At 44.0% G+C, this 10,430-nt stretch overlaps 1 non-coding gene across 1 annotated transcript; it reads left to right on the top strand.

Annotated features, from left to right (window-relative positions):
• The first annotated feature begins 557 nt into the window (after window positions 1–557).
• On the top strand, window positions 558–629 carry TRNAQ-CUG. The gene has a single exon. It is a non-coding gene; the product is annotated as a tRNA-Gln (tRNA).
• The last annotated feature ends 9,801 nt before the right edge of the window (window positions 630–10,430 follow it).

The raw sequence follows: 10,430 nt of genomic DNA, 5'->3' as shown, positions 1-10,430 counted from the left end.
ACACTTGTAACTATATCTGAAGCTTTATCAAGAAAGCAGTAAACCAAAAAGGCAGGAGGCATGAAGGCAATCTCTAAAAAAACTCATACTCGACCAATAGAACCCATAGCTCCGACTCCAAAAAGGGAATCTGTACCACAAAACAAATGAGAAATGAGGTTTGGGAACAAACCAATTTGTCCAGAGATACCTTCAGTGTTAGTAGTTAAAGAAAGATGGCCAAAAAAGGGGTTTATAGGTCTTGGGACTGGGTGGTGGAGTTAAGACTGGAAAGGAAGAGGAAGGATGCAAGGAAGATCTGTGGGTAAGGAAGGGTTAATTTATGAGGAAGAAGAGTTGGGGAAGAAGTGAGGTAAGTGTAAGGAGGAGCTTAATGGGGTTTTATGTGAGTGTAGCTGAGTAGAAGGTCAGATTTAGGTGTGATCTTGCTGCTGCAAGGATTACATCCGTGATGGCCAGTAGGTACTTTTGGAACAGGTAGTCCTTGGGTTAATATTGATAAGTATGGTGGAATGGGGTTAATACTTTTTTTTTGTTTTGTTTTTTAAACTCATGCTGGTTCCATGGTGTAATGGTTAGCACTCTGGACTCTGAATCCAGCGACCTGAGTTCAAATCTCAGTGGAACCTTTTAACTGAATGCCCGGGTGGCCTAATGGTTAAGGTGTTTGCCTTACAAATACAAGGTGCAGGTTTGAGCCTCACAAGGGATAATTGGCTAGGCTTAAAATGGCTCGCAAGAGCAGTTAGCTTAGTACTAAACTATGAACCTATTAAGTATGTTTTGTTGTGTGATTACCTCAGTGGCTGGATTCTCGGTTGTTAGATTACTAAGTATGGACGGTTATAGTTTTCAGTTTGGAGGTCGGTAAAAGAGGCTGATGTGGGTTAGCTATGCATAGTTTCAGCTGGTCTTTCTGCAAGGAGTTTGTGCTTGGTTTTATTAGTCTGAAGGGAGATTTGGGGTAGTGTTGTTCATGAGTTGCTCTACTGTCTTTGGTGCAGGTGGGGATCAGCCATTCTTGGTCCCCCTTTTGTTTTCACAGTTATGATTCCCCTGTGGCTCATAAAAGCCTAGGTTTGCTAAGTATGCCTCCATTTAGTTGTGTCCTTCTAGCATTTTTGTGTCCAGGGTATTGTTGCCATTTTGCAGACATGTCATATTTTTGGTGGTGGTAGTAGTTAAGCAGTAGCGTTTTCTGTTGCTGGGGGATTTGCCAGTGTGAGCCATGTTAGCAGCTGTGACATACCTATGGATAATTATTGCATGCCACTCATGAACAGTGAGTCATTAACCATCAAGGAGGAGGGTGTGGGGGAGGGCTGTTGCTGGACAGATGCACAGTCCATTATCGGCTGGTGTCCCTGCTGTTGAAGCATAGCATCTCAACCATTGGGAAAACAGTAAATCAATCAATCAATATATAAGAATAAATAAATAAATAAATAAAAATAAAACAGACCCCTGGATTTACTAATCTTCCATGCAGGACTAGTCTAGTCCTGCATGGAAGTGGCAGTTTAGGAGGAGGATGGCAGCACACTATACATATTAATAAAGGCACACTACCTGAACTCCTAATCCTACATGGAGTGTGAATGAGTGCAGGGGGCATGTCTGAGACCAGAGCTCTTAGAATAAACATGCCCCTGCAAAGTAGAACAGCAGGAAGTGTGAATAAATGAGCTATACCACTCATAGGTGTCCACATATCCCCACCAACAGTCTCCCATGTGTACAACAGCAACAGGATATAAATATAAAAAGAAGAAACCCCATTATTTTTTTTTAACTCTGAATACAGCTAACCATAGGTGCTCAGGTGTGCCCATTGCTTAGCTATGGTTAAAGCAGCTTAAAAGGCTGAAGAGGATAACAAGGAAAATATATGCAAATGAAACAGCACAGCAATAGTGTAGTGGCCAGAGCATCCGCCTAACGAGCAGGCATTCCCAGTTCAAGTCCCACTGCAGCACATACCATTTCCCATGTGAAATCTGTATATGAACATTCTTTTTACATTTTTTTGCTATATAACCTACTAAATAACATTTAAATGTGAACTGGAGTACTGCATGAAATGCACATGTGAAGTGTCAGTGTCATAATGAATAAGGCACTAGTAAGCAGGTTTAAGCACAAATAAGCAGTAGTAAGTATATATAAGCTCTAGTAAGTGGGTTTAGGTGTGTTTGCGCAGGGGTAAGCATTGCCTACACAGGTTAAGCAAAATAGAAGCTAAGTGAATGTAAGAAACTGTAACCGGAGGTTAGCATTGCTTAGATCCATGCAAACCCATGCACACCCGCTTACAACTGCTTTAAAGTGCTTTAATCACTCTGTACCCAATGGCCCGTGTTCTGCCCAGCAACAAAATAAACTGCTTCTGCAAAGCTCGAACTCAGGACCCTGTACACCACAGTCACAGTAGTTAACTACTAAGCCATCATAGCAATACATACAAATGAGGTATCAGCAAACTAATCCTCACCACAGGAAAATCAAATCAAACATGTAAACTGAATCTATGCACAGTGAGATGTTGTATAACCTGCCACAGAACATAAATATGTGAACTGGAGTACTGCAGTTAGCATAGATTTGAGCTGTTATTGTAATAAAGTGTAGAAGTCCCCTGGTCCCCATACAGTGTATGTACACACGAATCATGGATACCAGACACATATGTAACCTGTAATGAATAATAAATCACTGCCAAAAGGCAAATATAGTGCTAATTAACTATTAAGCAATCCTAACCACAGCACAGCTCAAATTAGTAAGTGTAAGCAATGTGTAGGGAAGCCAATTCCATCTGCCAGTGGTATTCCTCTTTAAGCAATGCCAACCTTAGGTAAGCAGGTTTGCCCATAGCTTAGCATTTTCAAAACTGGCCAATCACTGAAAAGTGTGAGAAATTGGCCTTACTTAAACCCACAAGGTGGGAATACAGCTCATAACTGGTTGTAGCTTCCACTTGCAGGTACTATGGCAGAATGGGGGGAAGGAATGTGCATCCAGGCACACCGCTGGTGCATCCAGGAGTCCGAGGTCAGGGCTGAACTCCTAGTTAAAAACCATGCACAGAGACTGCTGCAGGGCCAGTACCAGGCCTCCCAATATAAGGCAGAGGCCTGGGACCCTCTCGCCGATGACCTCAACAGTGCCACTGGTATACCCCGAACTGGTGAGCAGGTCAGGCACCACTATGCCAACCTGAAGCAGCGGAAGGGGGACCTGTTGGAGGAGTGGCTCCAAGAGGCTATAGCAGCAGCAGATGACCCAGACGTGTGTATCACTCCATGACCTGTGTAATAATTACCATCTCAGGTATGGCTAAATATTCCTCTTATGTCACCCACAGCTGCAATGGAGCAGGCCAAGAACCAGGAGGCCCACATCAGCTGCCTGGCACGGTTGCGAGGTGAGTCAGGTCAGTAAGACTCATGCTTCTACTGTCAAAGGAAATAAAAATAAAATTAGTAGTAAAGTAATTGCTAGCATCCTACCTTCGCCCAGAATGATACCACAATATAAGGATAAAATGATTGACTTCAACAATTGGCTAAGCTTATGGTGTCATTCAAAAGGGATCCAGTATCTGTCTGCCAAAGATGACATGACTGACAGACCACGATGCTTTGCCAGAGATGGTCTGCACCTGTCGCCCCTGGGAATCAGGTTACTGGCTAAGGCTCTTGCCACCCCTATAGTGCCTTTTTTAGGCAAACTTCAAAGGACAAAACCACCACCGTAACAGGTACAAGCATGCAAAATCTGAAGGTAATGCTACTCAATGCTAGAAGTCTAAACCTCAAAATGCACTCTCTCGAGGCACTCCTAAAAATGGAGAACATCGATATCTGTGCAGTAACTGAGACCTGGTTCAAGGCTCCAGAGAGCACCCCTGCAATACCAGGCTACAACTCTTACCACACTTTTCGGCCACCAAACCAGGACCGAAACACTAAAGGTGGAGGAGTGTCAATATTCACCAAGGATATTCACACCACCAGGCTAGTTGGCCAACACAATGTGTCTGAAATTCTCCAAGTGCAACTAACACTAGGTAAGACTGCAATCCAAATTGTAGCTTGCTACAGATCCCCCACCATACCCCAAGATTCTCACTAAACCTTTCTAAACATACTGGAAAATATTAAGATAGAACCAAACACCCTAATACTGGGTGATTTTAACTACCCTGCCATTAACTAGGAAAACTACTCATGTCCCAACACCTTTAAGCTTAACGGTTCTTGGAATTCATAAATTCCAATGCCCTGGATCAACTAATCCATAGTCCCACCAGGGGCTCCAATATCCTAGACCTGGTCATTACCAACATGGGAAATAAATGCTCCATACCTATGGTCACCCTCTCGTTAGTCAGGTCTGACCATAAGCTAATCACCCTTAACATCCACATCCCACCCCCACCCCCCAGTAAAGAAACCACCATAAAAAACTTCTCCAAAGACAACTTCATGCTACTCAAGTCAGAAGTGACAAACTTCATAACACCCATGCAGACGGGAACTGAAAGTTCAACTGCTGAATCCTACACTAAGGCACTGTATGAGCACATCCACTCATGCATGAATCGTGCCATCCCAAATAGAACCAAAATGCTCTCATCCAAAAAAAGGAAGCCAATCTGGTGGTCCCCTGCCATAAACAAACTTTACAACAAAAGGAAGAAACTTTTGCAGAAAAGAGGAAAATCCCAGGATGCAAAAAACTCCCTTACTGGCCTCAGTAAGAAACTGAGATGCCTCATAAAATCCTCCAAAGCTAGTTATGAAAACAAAATTGCCAAAGATTCCAAAGACAACCACAAAGCATTCTATAACTATGTCAAGAATCTAAATGGCAATGCTCAGATCTGTGCTGAGCTAAAACAGAATGGCATTAAATATACTGATCCAAAGGATATTGCCAATATCCTGGCAGATCGATTCAGTGCCAACTTCACCCCCCTCTCACCCCTAAATGGCCCATCTCAATACCGGAAGATTGCCAAATTCCAGTAATAACGGCCACACAGGTACAAAACGCACTCTCTAAAGCCAAGAATACAGCATCCATGGGACCAGATGACATCCCAGGCTGTGTACTACATGAACTCCAATATGAACTGGCACCTCACCTAAGTGTCATGTTTAATCATAGCCTCACCTCAGGTTTCGTGCCCACTGAGTGGCGCAGAGCTACAGTTATCCCAATCCACAAGGGGATCCACCTTGGATCCCAGAAACTACCGTCCCATCAGTCTGACAAGCCTTATCTGCAAGGCCATGGAGCGTATTATCATGGAACTTATAAACAAAGACATTGGCAACCTTCAAACACTGGACCCCACCCAGTTTGGGTTTGTGAAGGGCCGATCTTGTCTCCTGAACCTGATTGACTTCTTTGAATCAGTCTCCAGAGCCATGGACAAGGGTAAGGTGGTCCACACAGCCTATCTAGACCTTGCCAAGGTCTTTGACACCATCCCCACTCTGGAATCATAGATAAACTTACTAAGTTGGGCATTAATCCCTATGTCACCCAATGGGTTGCTAAATGGCTTACTGATAGAACCCACACTGTAAAAGTAGCCGACTCCAAATCCAGCTCCAGACAAGTGACAAGTGGAGTACCTCAGGGTTCAGTCCTGGGGCCGCTCTTGTCTGGCATCTACTTCTCTGAAGTACAGGTCAACACTAAGGGACTCTGGCTAACAAAGTTTGCAGATGACTGCAAACTGGGAGCCATTATTGAATCCCCAAATGATGTGGATACTCTACAAAAGGGCCTTACAGAAACAGATGCTTGGTGCCAGAGCCATGGGCTCAAGCTCAATGCCAAGAAATGTATTGTTATCCCCTTTGGGAAAAAACATGTATCCATGAATTACCATATAGGTGGCAGTACACTAAATACAGAAAGTATGATAAGAGACTTAGGGACACAGGTGGACAGTGGTCTCACCTTCGATAACCACATCGCTACAACAATCAGGAAATCCTTCTATGTGGCACACCTCATCACGAAGGGCTTTTCATCTAGAAAAAAGGAGGTCATTGTCCCACTGTACTCATCCCTCATTAGACCCATTATAGAATACAACGCCCCATTTGGTATGTACCTCTCAAGACATCTGCAACAACTGGAAAGGCCTCAGAAATACCTCACTAAAAGAATCACAGGCCTAAAGCAGATGCCCTACGCTGACCGCCTTAAAAAACTCCAGCTATACTCTGTCGCATATCGTCTACTCAGAGGCGATCTCTGCTTAACATACAAGGCCATGTCAAACCCAGAGCTGTTGGACATGCTACACTTAAAGAAATCCCAATCCCTCAGAGCTACAAGCTCCAGGGATCTAAACCTTGTCATCACAATAAACAAAACATGCTGGAGGGATAGGTTCCTGACCCAGAGACTCCCCAGACTCTGGAATAGATTGCCCATACATGTCAAGCAGAGTGCCTCTTTGGACCTCTTCAAGAGGAACCTTGACGATTGGATGGGAGAAAGGAAATTCACCCCAGGGATCACGTCAGTCACCCTGCTAGACAGGGGTCCAGGAAAGTAAATAATGTGGGAAGAAAGAGCCAGGGAATTGTTATGGCTAGGCTTGTATAGGCCCTAGGGCTGATAGCCTAGTACCAACCTATGAACCTATGAACCTATGAACCTGTATTGTTCAAGGTAAGTACTGCATACACTAGAGAATATGGCAGGAAGAGTCTGATATTGTTAGCATGGCAATAAAAGTGTAATACCCTGACAATACAGGTCCAACTGCTGGACTACATATCTATATTCTGGTATCATAAGGTAATGTAGGTTTCCATTCATGTAATAGTACTGTTGTATTAAGCACTGTTACCCATACCATGCACCATAAATCGAATGTGTAGGAATGCCTGTATATGAGAGGTGTAATCCCCAGAGGCCATTTAGTACAACTGAGAGACATATAGACAGTAAAATGGAAAAATGCAGACAACAAAAACTGAATAGCACATGTATCTGAGATGTGAAGTGTTGTTCTTTTAGCACACAGAGCCACGGTTCAAATCTCGCTAGTGGTAGTAGTCTGCATACAGAATCATACCCTACAACTGTACGGATATGTCCAGAATGTCTATTAAAGTGGCCCATATCTATTGCCTATCAACCTATCCCCTTGGGAAATCAGTGGGATGATCCCAGATGTATTGGCAACAAACAGGAAATACAACTGATTGACGCACATCTATGACTGGCACACTAGCAACTCCCCAATACCTTATGTGACTAAGAAGCCACGCATGTCCCATTTACACCACAACTTGTTAAGCTGTGGTCAGAGAGTGTACAGTAACAGAGTGAGTAGTATGTGCAGAATATTAATGTGTAATCTGGAACTTTGTGTTCTAATAGTCAGGTAGTGCTAACAAACATTGCTCCCACAGGTATGTTGGATACGAACAATGTGCTGATAAATATAGACCAATAGCATCCTGAGTACCATCCTGTCCTCACCAAGAATGATATTGCAGTACAAAGAAAAATTGATCAATTTCAACAATTGGACAAGCTTCTGGTGTTATTCAAAGGGGATCCAGTGTCTGTCAACCTGGGACGACATGCTCGACAGGCCTTGTTGCTTCACAAGAGGCGGCTTGCACCTGTCAGCCCTAGACTTTTGAATACTGGCCAAGGCTCTTGCTGCCCCCATAGTGCCTTTTTTAGGCAAGGCTCAAAAGTCAAACTCACCTCTGTAAAAAACACAAATAAAAAAATAAAGGTTATACTACTCAATGCCAGGAGTTTAAATCTCAAAATGCATGTGCTCGAAGCACTCCTCAGTATGGAGAACGTCAACATCTGAGCAGTAACTGAATCCTGGTTCAAGTCTCCACAGAGCACCACAGCATTACCAGGCTACAACTTATACCACACATTTCGGCCACAGAACCTGGACCAAAACACAAAAGGAGGGGTGTATCCATATTCATCAAGGATACCTACACCTCCAGGTTAGTGGCGCAGCATGATACCTCCAAGATCATCCATGAGCAACTAACATCAGGCAAATCTGCAATGCAAATTGTGACCTTCTAGAGATCACCCTCCATGACCCAGGACCAACACTCCGCCTTTCTGGCGACAATGGAAAACATGAAGGTCCTACCAAATACCCTGATATTGGACGATTTCAATTACCCTACCATTAACTGGGAAAACTACTCAAGTACAAACTCCCAGGTCCAGCGCTTCCTGGAATTCATTAACTCAAATGCCCTGGATCAGCTGGTAAAGTCCCCTACCAGAGGTGAAAACATATTGGACCTGGTCATAACCAACATGGGCAACAGGTGTTCCACACCAGAGGTCAACCCATCACTGGTTAGATCAGACCATAAACTAATCACTCTGGATGTCGACACCCCATCACCACCTCCAACCAAGGAAACCACAGTGAAAAACTTTTCTATAGCAAACTTCACCTTACTTAAGACAGAGGATGTAAGTTTCCCAGCCCTCACGCTAAAGGATAACAGCATCCAAGATGCAGAAACCTTTACAAATGCACTCTATGAGCACCTACAAGGATGCATGGATCGTGCCATCCCTAGCAAAACCAAGACTTACTCCCCTAGGAAAAGGAAACCAGTCTGGTGGACCTCTGCCATAAACAGGCTATACAATAGAAGGAGGAAACTAGTTCAGAAGAAAAAAAGCAAACCCCAAGAAGGAAAGACATCTCTGATCAGTATCAGTAAGAAACTAAGGTCCCTCATAAAATCCTCCAAGGCTAACTTCAAAAGAAAAATAGCCAAGGATCTGAAAGATAACCACAAAGCCTTCTTTAGCTATGTCAAGAATCTAAGTGGCAACTCGCAGATATGCTCTGAGCTAGTGCAAAATAGCACAAAATATACTGAACCCACTGATATTGCCAACATCCTGGCAGATTGATTCAGTGCAAACTTCACCCCCCTCTCACCCCCAAAAGGGCCCACATCAATTCCAGAAAAGTGTAGTGTCCTGGAAATCACAGATGCACAGGTGAAAACAGCCCTTTCAAAAGCCAAAAGCACAGCATCAATGAGGCCAGATGGTGTCCAAGGCTGCGTCTTGCACAAACTACAGAATGAACTAACCCCCCCCCCTCCTAAACACACTGTTCAACCTCAGCCTCTCCACAGGCTACGTGCCCAAAGAATGGCGCACAGCAACGGTTATTCCACTCCACAAAGGAGGGGCCACAACTGACACTGGTAACTATCGCCCCATAAGCCTGACTAGCCTGGTCTGCAAGGCTATGGAGTGCATCATCATGGAACTCATTAACAAAGACATTGGGAAACTCCAAACATTTGACCCGACCCAGTTGGGCTTTGTTAAGGGCAGATCATGCCTACTAAACCTGGTTGACTTCTTTGAGACAGTCATCAAGGCCATAGATGAGGGGAAGGTAATTCACACAGCCTACCTTGACCCCGACAAGGCTTTTGACACCATTCCCCACTCGGGAATTATAGAAAAACTCACCAGCCTGAACATAAACCCCTACGTCATGAGATGGGTTGCCAACAGGCTTACAGACAGAACACACACACTAAAAATAGCGGGCTCCAGTTCTGACTCTAAACCAGTCACAAATGGTGTCCCACAAGGCTCGGTCCTGGGACCCCTACTGTTCGGCATATACTTCTCAGAAGTACAGGCAAGCACAGGAGGACTATGGCTAACTGTGTTTGTTAATGACTGCAAACTGGGAGACATAATTGAATCTCTGGCTGACACAGACATTCTCCAAAAGGGCCTAACTGAGACGAACATCTGGTGTCAAAGTCATGGTTTACTGCGAAATGCCAAACAATGCATAGTCATCCCGTTTGGGAAAAACAAAACACCCATGAATTACAACATAGATGGCAGCCCCCTTAATACAGAAGAGGTAATAAGAGATCTGGGGACCCAGGTAGATAGTAATCTCTCCTTTGACAATCATATTGCCAAAGTAATTAGGAAATCCTTCTATGTAGTCCACCTAATTACTAAAGGGTTTGCATCTAGAAATAAAGAGGTTATAGTGCACTTCTACTCGTCACTCATCAGACCCATCATAGAGTACAATGCCCCTTTTGGGATGTACCTCACAAGACACTTCCAACAGCTGGAAAGACCACAAAAGTCTCTCACCAAAAGGATTACTGGTCTCAAACATATGTCCTATGCAGCCCAACTGGAATAACTCCAGCTCTACTCAGTGGCATATCGCTTACTCAGAGGTGATCTCTGCCTCACTTACAAAACCATGTCCAACTCACAATTGATGGACATGCTCCACCTAAAGAAATCCAAGTCACTGTGAGCCACTCACTCTAGTGAGCTAAACCTCGCCACAACAATAAATAGAACATGCTGGAGGGATAGATTCCTGT

This window comes from Protopterus annectens, chromosome 17.part0, assembly GCF_019279795.1.
Source record: "Protopterus annectens isolate FY-2018-M chromosome 17.part0, PAN1.0, whole genome shotgun sequence".
NCBI lineage: Eukaryota > Metazoa > Chordata > Ceratodontiformes > Protopteridae > Protopterus > Protopterus annectens.
This window is presented reverse-complemented; position numbering and strand designations above follow the sequence as displayed.